General features: G+C 45.8%; 1 protein-coding gene across 1 annotated transcript in view; it reads left to right on the forward strand.

The window, feature by feature from the left end:
- SEMA6D (semaphorin 6D) overlaps window positions 1-14269 on the forward strand; it is a 450579-nt gene that overhangs the window by 256688 nt on the left and 179622 nt on the right. Inside the window, exon 4 of the mRNA XM_082198353.1 lies at window positions 11601-11625. The gene's annotated coding sequence lies outside the window, so the exon portion shown is untranslated. The remainder of the gene's footprint in view (window positions 1-11600; window positions 11626-14269) is intronic.

The following is a 14269-nucleotide window of genomic DNA, read 5'->3' on the forward strand; positions in this document are numbered from 1 at the left end:
CAGTTTCCTCCTCCACCACAGCCACTGGGCCCTAGGGACTCTGGAGCAATACGGAGCAATAAAAAGTTAGGATAGTACAGTAACTCTTAGCTGTGCCATGCAATTTTCCTTCTCACCCGTCCCCAAATCTGCTGTGGGATTTCTTCCTAACTCCCTCAGATTTAGGGGGGAGAGGGAAAAGGGTGGGGAAGTCACATTGCATAGCTAAAAGTCATTGTGTTGTCACAACTGTGTAGCTGGATAGCACCCATGGCCTCCAGGTCTCCATTCAAGGATGGCTACTCACACCCTTGGCCTGGCCTTAACCATTTTACACTTAAGTAACATTAATGGTTTGGGTGATGTTGACAGGCCTTGTGTGAGTCCTTACGATTCCCTTCTTTGTGATGAATTGAATTAGCCTTAGCTTACTGCTGTATGGGAGTGTCCCACTGCGTATTCTATTTATTATACAGTGCCTAGATTTTTCACATATACATTTTTATTGACTGCCTCCCTATGATGTGTCATTTGCCATGTTTGTTTTTGTGATTGAATGGAACAGCAGCAAGGTAGCAATAAATTTTGTCTAGACAATTTAGTGACAAGTTGGTGTGATGAGCATTAATCTCCCCAAACTCATCCATGCAATGAATAAAATATGGATTACAAACCTTCCAGAACACACGAAGGTTGTAGTGTCCTTCTAACTAACCTACCCAAGAGCTAAACTAAGCAGTCTAGATACCCTCATTTCTGTTCAGGCTTGATTCCAATTACATCAAATCTTTTGTTCCGCACAGGCCAAAAAGAAAGGAAGAAAGAAATGCAATCTAGTAATTCTGTAAACCAAAGATTTGGGATTTCTTTTGTTTTGTTTGTTTCTAAAGTAACTTTTGAAATGTTCTGACTAAAAGTATCAAAGGAATTGGCTAGCACATTCCTTCTCCGGTGCATAAAGAGCAAAACTTTAAAGATATTTCAGTCTCATTGTATATCATGCCAGAGGGAACGTTCCTCATTCATACTGTTAAGGGAAGGTTAATTTCAAAATCTTGTCCCTGAAAATTTGAGAGAAGCTACATTTCAAAGCTCAGTTTTAAATGAAAAAGAAAATATATTTCTTTTCCAAGATTTCAACAACTGCTGGAGCATTATCAAAGGACATCCCTAGTTAATCATCATGCCTCAAGATTCCTATATTCAAAAAGGGTTCGATCCAATGGGAAGTTCCATTAAAATCAGTGGGAGATGCTCTGAGCTGCGTAGGAACATAGAAAACAGTATTTTCTGCACTGACTGGAAGTAGCTTTCCAGGATATCAGACAGGGTTATCTTCCATGGAACATTAGCTATGTATATTGCCACAGATGGACTCTGTTTTTAGTCCTACTTTTAGAGAAAACAGTTACCAAAGTTTCAGATAAATTCTTGAGGCTGCAGAACTGTCTTGTTGCTCACATCTTTTAAAGCACAATAAAAAAAAGCATTTAAACCACCTCTGGCATACTTCTTAATAATTTTTGCAGGGAAGATCAGTACAGTTAACAAAGAAATGTTTTAATTTTAATTAGATCTAAATAGGATTATATAAAACACAAAATATTATGCAAAGAAGCTTACGGATGTTAGATTTGCCAGTATGGAATGCCCATGCTACAATGGATTGATGGTATTAAAATTCATTGTGTAAATGAGCAAGGTCCTTATTTATTCTATCTAGCAAATACTGTATACTGTTTCCCTGTAAAAGTACCCTCTAAAGTGTTTAATTCATTCATTACTGCTAAATGAATGGATCTAGGAGCAAGTCCAAGAGTCTAGATCAGGAATGGTGAACTCTTGAATTACCAGATCTTGTTGGACTACAGCGCCCATCATCCCTGGCCCTTGGCCAAACTGGCAGGGTCCCAGGTTCGCCACCCCTGGTCTAGAACATGATCAATCAGAGATGCAATTAATAAAATTTAGAACAAACTCAGGGGGGAATTGGTTCTAGAAATATATCATAGAATGTCATTACTTGCAACTAATACATTTTGACAAATAAGGGTTTATCATAAGAGAAAGAATGGAAAACTAGGAAAAATTGAAGATTTATTTACAGACAATACTTTTACTTTGTGTGATGAGTTGATTCAACAGGGTTATGCTTTTCTTTTTTTTTTCTTTATTTCTACAACTTCAAGGCTGTCTGGTATATATTTAGGCTAATCGGAATCTGCTCAGACCACCTACTGAATTTGAAACACTATATCTTAAAAGTGGTTACTGTCCAAAATATGTGGCATCTTATCAGAAATTCAAGATATATAAGCACAGGAGTTAGAAATAGGTGGGGAAATGTTTTGAACAACTATTGCTGATAGGGGCTTGTTTGCTATATGTAATGGTGATTTCAACATTTGGAGAAAGGTGAATTTTGAAGGATGGGCATGTTCTGGTTCACAGCTTCCCCATCAAATCTCTTGCCCATCACTATGAAGATTTTAAGTGCATTTAGCTGAATTGTCTTAGGACCACTGGGATGTACATTTAGACCCATTCCTGAGGTCATGCGAATTATCTGAACCACTCACGCAATAAAAGTAAAGTCCTTCAGCTCTCTATATTGGACAAACAGGCCAAACCTTACACCAAAGAATAAACAGACATAAATCTGACATCAAGAATCACAAAACAGAGAAACCAGTAGGAGAACACTTCAATCTCCCAGGACATTCCATACAAGATCTCAAAGTAGCTGTTTTACTACAAAGGAATTTCAGAAATAGATTGGAAAGAGAAGCTGCTGAATTGCAACTCATTACCAAACTTAAAACCATGGAGAGATCTGGTCTGAACAAAGACATTGGATTCTTATCTCATTATACATGACTAAGCCATTTCTCACCTTCTCACCCCTTGCCTTTTCCTATAAGACCTATTACAGTCGTTAAGAGTCGTCAACAGGCTCATCTCAGCTATCTGCCAATCTCCCATTCCCACCACCCTTCTGAGTAATACCCCTCCCCACCTTCTCACTATATAGAAGGATCTGGCAACTTCTGTTTCAGTGTATCTGAAGAAGTGTGCATGCACACGAAAGCTCATACCAAGAACTAACTTAGTTGGTCTCTAAGGTGCTATGGTTTTCCCAGTAGTGATGTATGGAAGTGAGAGCTGGACCATAAAGAAGGCTGATCGCCGAAGAATTGATGCTTTTGAATTATGGTGCTGGAGGAGACTCTTGAGAGTCCCATGGACTGCAAGAAGATCAAACCTCTCCATTCTGAAGGAAATCAGCCCTGAGCGCTCACTGGAAGGACAGATCGTGAAGCTGAGGCTCCAATACTTTGGCCACCTCATGAGAAGAGAAGACTCCCTGGAAAAGACCCTGATGTTGGGAAAGATGGAGGGCACAAGGAGAAGGGGACGACAGAGAATGAGATGGTTGGATGGTGTTCTTGAAGCTACCAGCATGAGTTTGATCAAACTGCGGGAGGCAGTGGAGGACAGAAGTGCCTGGCGTGCTCTGGTCCATGGGGTCACGAAGAGTCGGACACGACTAAACGACTAAACAACAACAAGGTGCTACTGGAAGGATTTTTTTTATTTTGAATAAAAGTAAACTTCTGTATCTCATGGAGCTTTTGGATCCATGATGACTCTGCATGCGACTGAGAACCCTGATCTTCCAGGATTCTCAGTCAAGTGAAGAGCTTCTGTGGATACATAAATCTCCCTGCTGCAGAAGTTTCATTTCATCACACAGTTGCAGTGCCTGGGGCATGTCTCCACAGTGCCACTCTACTTGTCTTCCATCTTAGGGTGATAATGTCCGAAGAAGACTACTGTCAGGGAACTGACATCGGAGGAAAGGGAAGTAGTAGGGCTCCCAGAGACTGGGAGAGAGTCAACAGCTAAAGCAGGGACCAGTAGGGGGAGCGCGGGGTCTCTGGAGGAGGATCTCAGTAATGCTGAGAGAGACGCAGCAGCCCAGGCAGGAAGCAGAAGGGGAGAGAAAGGGGTGAGAGACACCTCGAGCGAAAATAGCGGGGAGGTGTCAGAAGCAACTGCAGGGAGACCTATGCTTCGCCGGAAGCTGTCACGTCGTGAGTCCAGGAGACGCGTTTCCGTTAAGGAACTTCTTTGCTGGAAGCGCTTCCGCAGACAGCCACTGTCGGACTCTACAAGTGACTAGAGCAGACATGTCTGAGGAGCTCTGTCACACACAGAGGTTTGTGGGGTCGCACAAACTCTGAAGGGGAACTATTTTAAGCACAAGCAGCTAATCATCCCTTGACAGCAGTCCGACAGTCTCTGTACGCTGCCTGTGCAGGAGAAGGCATCATGAGCGACCCAGCAGGAGCCGGAGCCGCAGGGGGTGGAGCTGGTCCAAGCTTGGAAGACAGATACCGAGCATTGGAGATCCAACTTGCGCTGCAGATGGCGAGGCTCGAGGAGAGGAGGGCTCAAGATGCAGACAAGAAGGGGAGAACCACTCAGTTCCCCAGAAAGGTACCAGGATTAGTGCAGAAGTTTGGGGGGGACCCCAAGGATTACCATGCCTTTAGGACTGAAATGCAATATGCCCTGAATGTGCAGTTTGATGAGTTCCCTGATGAGGAATCCCGAGTTGCTTTCGTAATTGGGCATCTTGAGAAGGGGGCGCGGGACTGGGTTCGACCCCTGATGGCAACGCACAACGATATCCTGAAGGACGCTATGAAATTCTTTCGTGCAATGGATATCATGTTCTCCAGCGATATTGAGGAGGGGGGAGTGCGCAGACAGCTAATGGCTTGCAAGCAGGGAAGCAGATCTGTCCGTGAGTACTGGACTGAATTTACCATGCTGATTCACAGATTGGGGTGGGATTTATCGGCAGCACCCATTCAGATGCTATTTGAAGAAGGTCTTTCTTCAGCTGTGAAAGACGAGCTGGCCAGGAGCCCCAGGGCGGTGTCTATGGATCAGCTGACCAAATCTGCGCTGACCATTGGAGCGCGCCAGGAGGCAAGAGCCTTGGAGAGGCGGGAAGGGAGAGGGGAACGTTGGAAGGAGTTACGCATTCCAGACATTCCTGAGCCAGCTTTCCCGCCGGCAGAGCCGATGGAAATCGGAACAGCCCGCGCGCGCGCAGTTTCAAAGCCCAGTGAGGGGGCGAAGAAGGAGGGAAAGGGACCCCGGAAATGCTATCTCTGCCAACAGCCAGGCCACTTTGCCAGAGTCTGCCCCCAGAGGAAGGAATGGCAAGGGATGGTGGGAACTGTTGGGGGGGAAGAGCAGGGAGAAACGGAGCAGGTAAAAGCCAACGCCTGGTTGCCAGCAGGGCACTGCAGCCAGGCCAAAGAGCAGTGAAAGTGCCCCTTTCCCAAGTGCCAGTGCCAGAAGCTCCTCGACCTGCTCTAGTGATTGAAGTGTCGCTAGAGTTGCAAAATGGACACCCCCTAAAAATAAAGGCGCTGTTGGACTCAGGCAGCTCCTGCAATTTCATGAGCAAGGAGTTTGCGGCTGAACACCAGATACAGACTATCCCCTTAAGCAACCCCCTGCAGGTGACCACGATCGATGGCAGAGAACTGTTGGGAGGAGGCGTCAGCTTGCAGACCATCCCAATGATAATGAGGGTGGCAAGGCACACAGAACTGATAGCGTTTAATGTGGCCACCTTGGGAGGCGCTCCCATTATTTTGGGAATGAGCTGGCTAGCCCTACATGATCCGCTGGTGGGCTGGCATCAAAGAGTGGTTTCCTTCGGTTCCGCACATTGCTTAGAACACTGCAGGGGGGAAAAGGGGTCAGCAGGGGCCCAAGCCACCCTAGCAGGGACGGAAGTGATGGAGAAGGGGAAGGTGCCATCACAGTATGCTGATCTCAGCGACGTGTTCAGCGAGAAGGAAGCTGACCAACTACCCCCGCATAGGCCCTTTGATTGCCAGATCAATTTACTCCCTGGAGCACAGCTTCCTGTAGGCAGGTTGTATGCCATGTCAGACAGGGAGATGCAGGAGTTGCGAGCGTTCATTGACAAGAACCTGAAGAGAGGCTTCATCAGAGAGTCCAAGGCAGCGGGGGGTAGCCCAGTGTTTTTTGTGGATAAAAAGAACACGGACAAGCCGAGACTGGTATGTGACTTTCGGGCCCTAAATGCAGTGACAGAGCCGGTGGCTTTTCCTATGCCCAGGATTGATGATATTTTGACCAGGGTGCGAAAAGGAAAGATTTTTACAAAGCTGGACCTAAGGGGGGCGTACAACCTGATACGTATAAGGAAAGGGGATGAATGGAAGACCACCATGTTCACCCCTTTGGGGGCATTTGAATATCTCGTTATGCCTTTTGGATTACAAGCAGGCTCCGCGTGTTTTCAAGCCTTTATGAACCATGTACTGGGGCCTTTGCTCTACAAGAATTGCGTGGCCTTCTTAGATGACGTGTTGGTGTATTCGGAGAATGAGGAGCAACATGTGAGAGACGTCAGAGAAGTGTTGAGCAGGCTGCATGCCAACAGACTGTGGGTGAAACTGGAGAAGTGTCAGTTTCATACCAAGGAGGTGGAATTCCTGGGGTACCGCTTGTCAGACAAGGGGTTGGCCATGGACCCCGGCAAGGTTCAAGCGGTGCTGGAATGGAAAACCCCCAAGACTAAGAAGGATGTGCAGAGGTTCCTAGGGTTTGGAAACTTTTATCGTAAGTTCATCCGAAACTTCGCTCACCTGACGGCGCCCATCACGGACTGTCTCAGCAGCAAAAAGAAGTTTGTTTGGACGGGGGAGGCGGAGCGAGCGTTTGAGGAACTGAAAAAGGCCTTCGCCTCTGACGAACAACTTCTACATGTGGATTTACAAAAAAAGCTGAGGGTCGAAACAGACGCTTCTGACAGAGCCATAGGGGCGGTGCTTCTTCTGCAGCCAGGGAAGGAGGGGTCCGAGTGGCGACCGTGTGCCTTCTTTTCGCGAAAGCTGAACAAATCGGAGAGAAACTACACGGTGTATGACCGGGAACTTCTTGCGATTTATGAGGCCTTCCGGAGATGGAGGCACCTACTAATTGGTGCACAACAGAAGGTGCAAGTACGCACGGACCATAAGAATCTAGAGTATTGGAGAACTGCGCGAGTGCTCAACCAACGGCAGTTGAGATGGGCCCAGGAGTTCTCCAAATTTAACTTTGAGATTTGTTACGTACCAGGCCAGGAGAACGTTAGGGCGGACGCTCTATCACGCAAACCTGAATATTTGGAGGGAGAGGGTGCACCCGAAGAGACCCATGTCATTCCCGAGGATCGCTGGGTGTGTGGGGCGGCACTGGTGGGGCTAAGGGAACTGATAGAGGGAACGGTGCAGGATGAATATGCCCAGGACAAACTCAGGGGTCTCAGGAGGGAGGGAGACAAACCCGGGGGTTTTGAGGAGAGAAACGGGGCGTTGTACTACAAGGGAGCGTTATACGTACCTGAAGGAGAATTGAGGGAAAAGGTACTCAAGCAACTGCACGATAGCCCCACAGCAGGGCATTTTGGGCAACACAAAACCATGTGGCTGGTTACCAGGGAATTCTGGTGGCCCAAGGTCAGGGAAGATGTGCGGGAGTATGTGAGAGGGTGTGACCGATGTCAACGAGCCAAGGGGGAGAGGCGGGCACCGGCAGGTTTATTAGAACCACTACCCACGCCGGAAAGACCATGGGAGGCAGTGGCAATAGATTTTATGACTGATCTGCCCAGGTCCAAAGGGAAGACAGCCATTATGGTTGTGGTAGACCTGTTAACCAAGATGGCCCACTTTATAGCCTGCTCACATGCGGTCACAGCAGAAGAAACCGCTAAATTGTTTGTGGAAAATGTGTTTAGATTGCATGGTGCCCCCTTGAGGGTGGTTTCGGACCGAGGGAAACAATTTACTTCCAGGTTCTGGAGGAAGCTCATGAGCTTATTGCATGTAGAGGTGAATTTCTCAACTGCCCGTCATCCAGAAACCAACGGGCAGGCGGAAAGAGCTAATGGTGTCCTCCAGCAATATTTGAGGTGTTATGTGAATGACAGAGAGAATGATTGGGTGGAGAAGCTGGCGTTGGCAGAATTTGCCTATAACAATGCGGAGAACGTGTCCACGGGAATGAGCCCTTTTTTGGCCAATCACGGGTGTCATCCCCGAGCCTTCCCAGGGGGGGAGGGGGAGAACTGGAGCGTTCCAGCCGCAGAACAGTTCGTTGAAGAAATGGAAGCGATCCATCGCCAGCTCCAACTTAATTTAAACAGGGCGAAGGAGGAATATAAGAGGCAGGCAGACAAAACCAGAAGGGAAGGAGAAAGCATTAGGGTGGGGGATCAGGTGTGGTTGTCCACCCAAGGGTTACCATTTAAAGGAGGTTGTAAGAAGTTAAGACCCAAAAGACTGGGCCCATTTGAAGTCACGCAACAGGTCAACCCAGTGGCTTTCAGACTCCGGTTACCTAACCACATGAAGTTGCACCCAGTGTTCCACAGATCATTGCTGTCACCGTATATAGGGGACAGAGAGGGGAGGGTCAATAGGGGACCAGCTATGGAGGAAAAAGAACACAGCTACCATGTAGCGGAGATTCTCGATTCCAGGTGGAGGGGAGAGCAAGTAGAGTATTTGGTAATGTGGGAAGGGGAGCCGGAGTCGGAAAACACCTGGGTCAGGGCAGAGGATGTAGATGACGAGGTTTTGATTGAAACTTTTCATCAGAGATTCCCTCGGAAACCCCAGCCAGTGGCGAGGTTCCGGAGGGAATACTTCGCCACCACCGACGAAGAAGAAGAGTTGGAGGGGTTCGCTGATTCCGAGGTGGAGGAGGATTCAGCGAGTCGGAACGAAGACCGATGGAGGGAAATGTTCGAGACGTCGGAAGATGAGGAGGATTCTTTTAGGGGTTTCAGCTCCTCACCGCCCAGAGGAGAGAGAAGGGGCGGGGGAGAGGGGGGCCCTGGAGGGGAGGTGGATGTCAGGGAACTGACATCGGAGGAAAGGGAAGTAGTAGGGCTCCCAGAGACTGGGAGAGAGTCAACAGCTAAAGCAGGGACCAGTAGGGGGAGCGCGGGGTCTCTGGAGGAGGATCTCAGTAATGCTGAGAGAGACGCAGCAGCCCAGGCAGGAAGCAGAAGGGGAGAGAAAGGGGTGAGAGACACCTCGAGCGAAAATAGCGGGGAGGTGTCAGAAGCAACTGCAGGGAGACCTATGCTTCGCCGGAAGCTGTCACGTCGTGAGTCCAGGAGACGCGTTTCCGTTAAGGAACTTCTTTGCTGGAAGCGCTTCCGCAGACAGCCACTGTCGGACTCTACAAGTGACTAGAGCAGACATGTCTGAGGAGCTCTGTCACACACAGAGGTTTGTGGGGTCGCACAAACTCTGAAGGGGAACTATTTTAAGCACAAGCAGCTAATCATCCCTTGACAACTACAACCTCTTCGCATTCATTCATTAATTTACACTGAATCAAAACCTATAGCACCAACTTTGGGGGTGGGATATGATAGCAGTGCACAGCATAAAATCAACAAAAACGTTTCTTTCATAAAACAAGTATAAAACACAACAAAAATCAGTAAATCAGTTTAATACATCTCTGGAGCTCTCCCCTGGGAATGTATGAGTGAGCAGGCACCTAAAACTTGTTCCATGGCAAGATGTTAATCTTCTTGGATTATTCATGTACTTGGATACATTATGCTCTAAACAAAAGTGTGCTAATTGATATCATCACATTTAGTCGGCATTGTTACATGTTGAAATATAATTTGTTTCTTTTAAGGGTTTGGAGAGGGAAACGAAATCTAAAGAGGACCCTGAGCTTTAAACTAAACTTAACAGCTTGTATATTCTTGCAGCAATTTTTTTTAGAAAAGGTTGAAATACTTCATTATCCCTGAACTATTTAAAATGAAAGGATTCTATATCTAGTCACAAAGTATAAAAAGGATATGTATTTATATATCTGGGTCTGTGTAGTTGATTGCGCCAAAGGAGTTGATACATCTGCAGGCTTTGTTGCAAAATGCGTTGAAATTCAGGGATGAATAAGATCTGCAAGGGAAGGGCTTTCCCAACAGCTGGTCTTGGAGATTTGTCTTTGCATAAAAGTTATGGAGCAAAACTTACCCAAAGCACAACTTACTTCATCCGAGACTGGCTCCTGCAAGAAATGCTGCTGTTTTCATGGTGCCCATCATTACCTCTGAAGCTGTTGCGATTTGTCAGCCTGGATAGCTCAGTTAGTTAGAACATGGTGCTGATAACGCCACGGTCGCAGGTTCAATTCCCATATGGGACAGCTGCATATTCCTGCAATGCAGGGAGCTGGACTTGATTATTCTCAGGGTCGCTTCCAACTCTATGATTCTGTGTCCACTTTTGAGAGAGAGATGTCAACAGTTGAAATGCCACTGCATAACACCTGTGGATTTTTGAGAGCCAATCCTCAAACATGTTTGGTGACTTTGTTTTTTTCTGTTTGAAATTTGCAATAAAAAATATTTTTTTAAAAAAATCCTCAAACATTTTGGGTACTCTGTCCTTGAGGCTCTTAAATTAATGCCAGAAGCATGCATACACCTACATGCTGGACCCTTCCCACTGGTGGCTGCTGCACATGAAGATACGTAGGGCAGAAGGCATGGGAGGCCAACAGTAGGTGGCGCTAGAACAAATGACAGGCAGAATCAACCAATTCTAATTTTATCCCCATCCTCCTCCCACCTGAGTTCTACAAGGACAGTACAGTGGTACCTCAGGTTACAGGCGCTTCAGGTTACAGACGCTTCAGGTTACAGACTCTGCTAACCCAGAAATAGTACACTGGATTAAGAACTGTGCTTCAGGATGAGAACAGAAATCACGCTGCGGTGGCAGCAGTAGCGGGAGGCCCCATTAGCTAAAGTGGTCTTCAGGTTAAGAACAGTTTCAAGTTAAGAACGGACCTCCAGAATGAATTAAGTTCTTAACCCAAGGTACCACTGTACTGATACTGAGGGGGAAGCTGGCAGCCAGGGCTATGCCCCTGGAACTGTTATAAATAAGAAGGCAGGCAGGTGGGGGCTGATTGAGATCGGTGCCCCCATCAGCCCAAATGGGCCATCCTTTGCTGAACTCGCTTGCATCAGTAAAGACTTAGGACATTGATGTGAACCAATATATTGGAGCATCTCCACCAGACCAACCACAAGCAACAATCCAAGGACAAATCTGGGCTAGGGCATGTGGTTTGTCTAGAGCAAAACAAACCATGAGCCAGGGTTCAACATACTACTAAGGCAAACTATGGTTTGATAGCATGGCAGCCAGAAGAACAGGGAAGAGGCAGAACAGATGAATTTTTTTGCTGTGGGTATCTGCACACTCATGCATCCATGCTCAGCTTACCATTGCATCCTAAACCAGCCTTTCTGTCTTTTAGTTAACATTCCAGTTTCATTTAAATGGGGAAGTTATCCTAACAAAAACTGAAATCCCATTGATTTGTATAAAGCAGACTGTATAAATCAGATTATGTTTATGTCAGTTCAGTTCTAGTTGTAGGTGCAACTGCAACTGCGTAGAACAAATCATAACAGCACATGAATGAGATTGTATGAATTGCTTCATTTCTTCCCTCTCTCTCTCTTTCCATTCTAGTTTCAACATTTAACATCTGAAGGAGGTAAGTACTGTCCATCTTTACTGATGGATGCGCCACTGTTTCCAGCATTTTAAGCATGCATGTATGTGTTTCTCAAAGTCAGCCTAATGAAAAGGTTTCCACTGTGGCGATGTGCTAATGCTCTGTGATCAGTATTACCTAAATAAATGGCATATAAGTGGTACTTCTTCTACATTGGCCAGAGATGTTAAATCAAGAGAAACTCCGTCTGGCAAGGTGCATGCAAAGCTGCCTGTGCTGAGTGCCTGTGCCAAGTCTGACATCCCTTTGCAGCCCAGTATCATCTATTCTGGGACGCAGGTGGCGCTGTGGGTTAAACCACAGAGCCTAGGACTTGCCAATCAAAAGTTGGTGGTTCGAATCCCCGCGACAGGGTGAGCTTCCGTTGCTCGGTCCCTGCTCCTGCCCACCTAGTAGTTCGAAAGCACATCAAAGTGCAAGTAGATAAATAGGTACCGCTCTGGCGGGAAGGTAAACGGCGTTTCTGTGTGCTGCTCTAGTTCGCCAGAAGCAGCTTTGTCATGCTGGCCACATGACCCGGAAGCTGTACGCCGGCTCCCACAGCCAATAAGGCGAGATGAGCGCTGCAACCCCAGAGTCAGTCACGACTGGACCTAATGGTCAGGGATCCCTTTACCTTTACCTTTTATCATCTATTCTGACTAGCAGTAACTCTTTCAGGCACTGCCACTGGCATCCCTCATCCATGCTGAATGGAACCCAGCAACATCTGGTGGGCCACAGGTTCCCCACATCTGAGGGAGTGTGTGTGCTATATTAATAGAGGACACACCTGTAGAATGTCCAGTAATACAGTTCCCCACCCCTAATCTGTCTGAAACCTCGCATGGATGCAGCTTTCTTGGTGACTGCTCTCGGGCTCTGAAACTCCTTCTCCAGGGAGGCCCAACTAACCCCATCTCTAATGACCTTCCATTGTAGGTGACATCCTTACTTAGAAAGGCAAAATAAAGATCAATAAACTGACTTGTAAATATATTGATATTGGGTTTTTATCAAAAAGCAAAAGACAGCGGGTTGCTTTTATTGACATTTTACAAGACTCATTTTCGTGTTATTTATTTTGTACTGTATTGCTGTCTTATTGCATTTTCTTATAGTTTATTGTATTCACATTATTGGCATCAGCTGCCTTGCTCACCATTGGTAGAAAGGCAGGATGCAAATTTTAACAGAGGAAGATTTGCAAGTGTGCCTCCGTGGCTTTCGCTTTCCCCTGGTGTGCAAAGAACTCCCACGAATGACCTCTGTAATGCTTGGTTCTGTGAACACTCCCAGGAAGTGTCAACGTTAGCGATGCATCATAAATGCTGCATGCTGGTGACACCCATTCCATCGGAATCGGGAGATGCTGTTAAGGGGCTGGACAGGTGTGGAAGCAGTGATGGATTGAATAGGGGCTATGGAACTGAGTCTGAAAATGCTGATAAGATAGAAGTACTGTGGATTGTGTACAATCTTTTCTGGGAAGGGTTGCATTCCTTCTGAAAGAACAGGTTCATAGGCTGGGAATAATAATAATAATAATAATAATAATAATAATAATAATAATAATAATAATATATTTATACCCCGCCCATCTGGCCAGGTTTTCCCAGTACTCTGTGGCTTTGTGGCTAGGAGAGCCTATGCCCAACTTAGCCTGATTCGTCAGCTACAGCCTTTCGTAGACCAGCTTTTAAAAATGTTTTCAGTAGTGATCATTGGCTCCTTTGGGAAGAAGGGCAGGAAACAAGTTAAACTACATAGAGATTTTATTACAATAAAGAGATAACTATTAAAAAAAATATTATAATTATCACTGGTGCTCTGTTATCAGAAAAGAAACATATATACACAGTGAAAAGGGTCAAATGTAGTCAATCATGTATTGTTCCTGTTGATCCCTCCCCCATATATATATATATATATATATGTGTGTGTGTTAAGTATATTTTGTCAATGGCATTGGTTCTACAAACTGGAACACTCACAATTCCTTGGTTGTGTTTGGGATTTAAAAGATCCAGAGATCAAGCAGGAAGTGACCGGCTCGAGCTTAGATCCTTAACAAGAGAGGTGTTTTATCTTTCTTTCTTATAACGAAAGGACAAGCACCTAACCTCTGAAGCTAGATCACAAAGGATGGGTCCTTTGTAGAGGTCTATACGAGAATAGCAGAGCACCTTTGGGAAAGAATGTTTTTAGGCTTAGAATTTTTAAAAAAAGAAGGAGAGAGAGAGAGAGAAAAGAAAAGTAGATTGCCTTCTCATACTGCTGTAATGTAATATTTTAATTATAGTTTTCAGTGCACTTCAGAGAGTGCCCCTACAGGACTGCTAATTAACCAAGTTGTTCAGCTTTCAAATAGTATCAATCAAAGGATTGCTGGAAATGTCTGGATCTCATTTTCGGAGATTAGAGCATAAAAGAAGGACACTTTGCTCCATTGTTACTCAACTTAAGAGGTCATATATAATGGGCACCACTTGTGTTATTAAAATCTCAGGTGACGTCAGGATGATGTGCCTGCTCTGGAAAGAGTTTAGGCATTGTGCCTTTTTAAAAAGCATGAAAAATATCCTATTCCTTTTTAAGACTCTTCCAAAAATTTGTGCTGAAGGCTGAAGTGAAATGGACAGCC

This window comes from Podarcis vaucheri (assembly GCF_965113315.1).
Source record: "Podarcis vaucheri genome assembly, chromosome: 14".
NCBI classification, from domain to species: Eukaryota; Metazoa; Chordata; class Lepidosauria; order Squamata; family Lacertidae; genus Podarcis; species Podarcis vaucheri.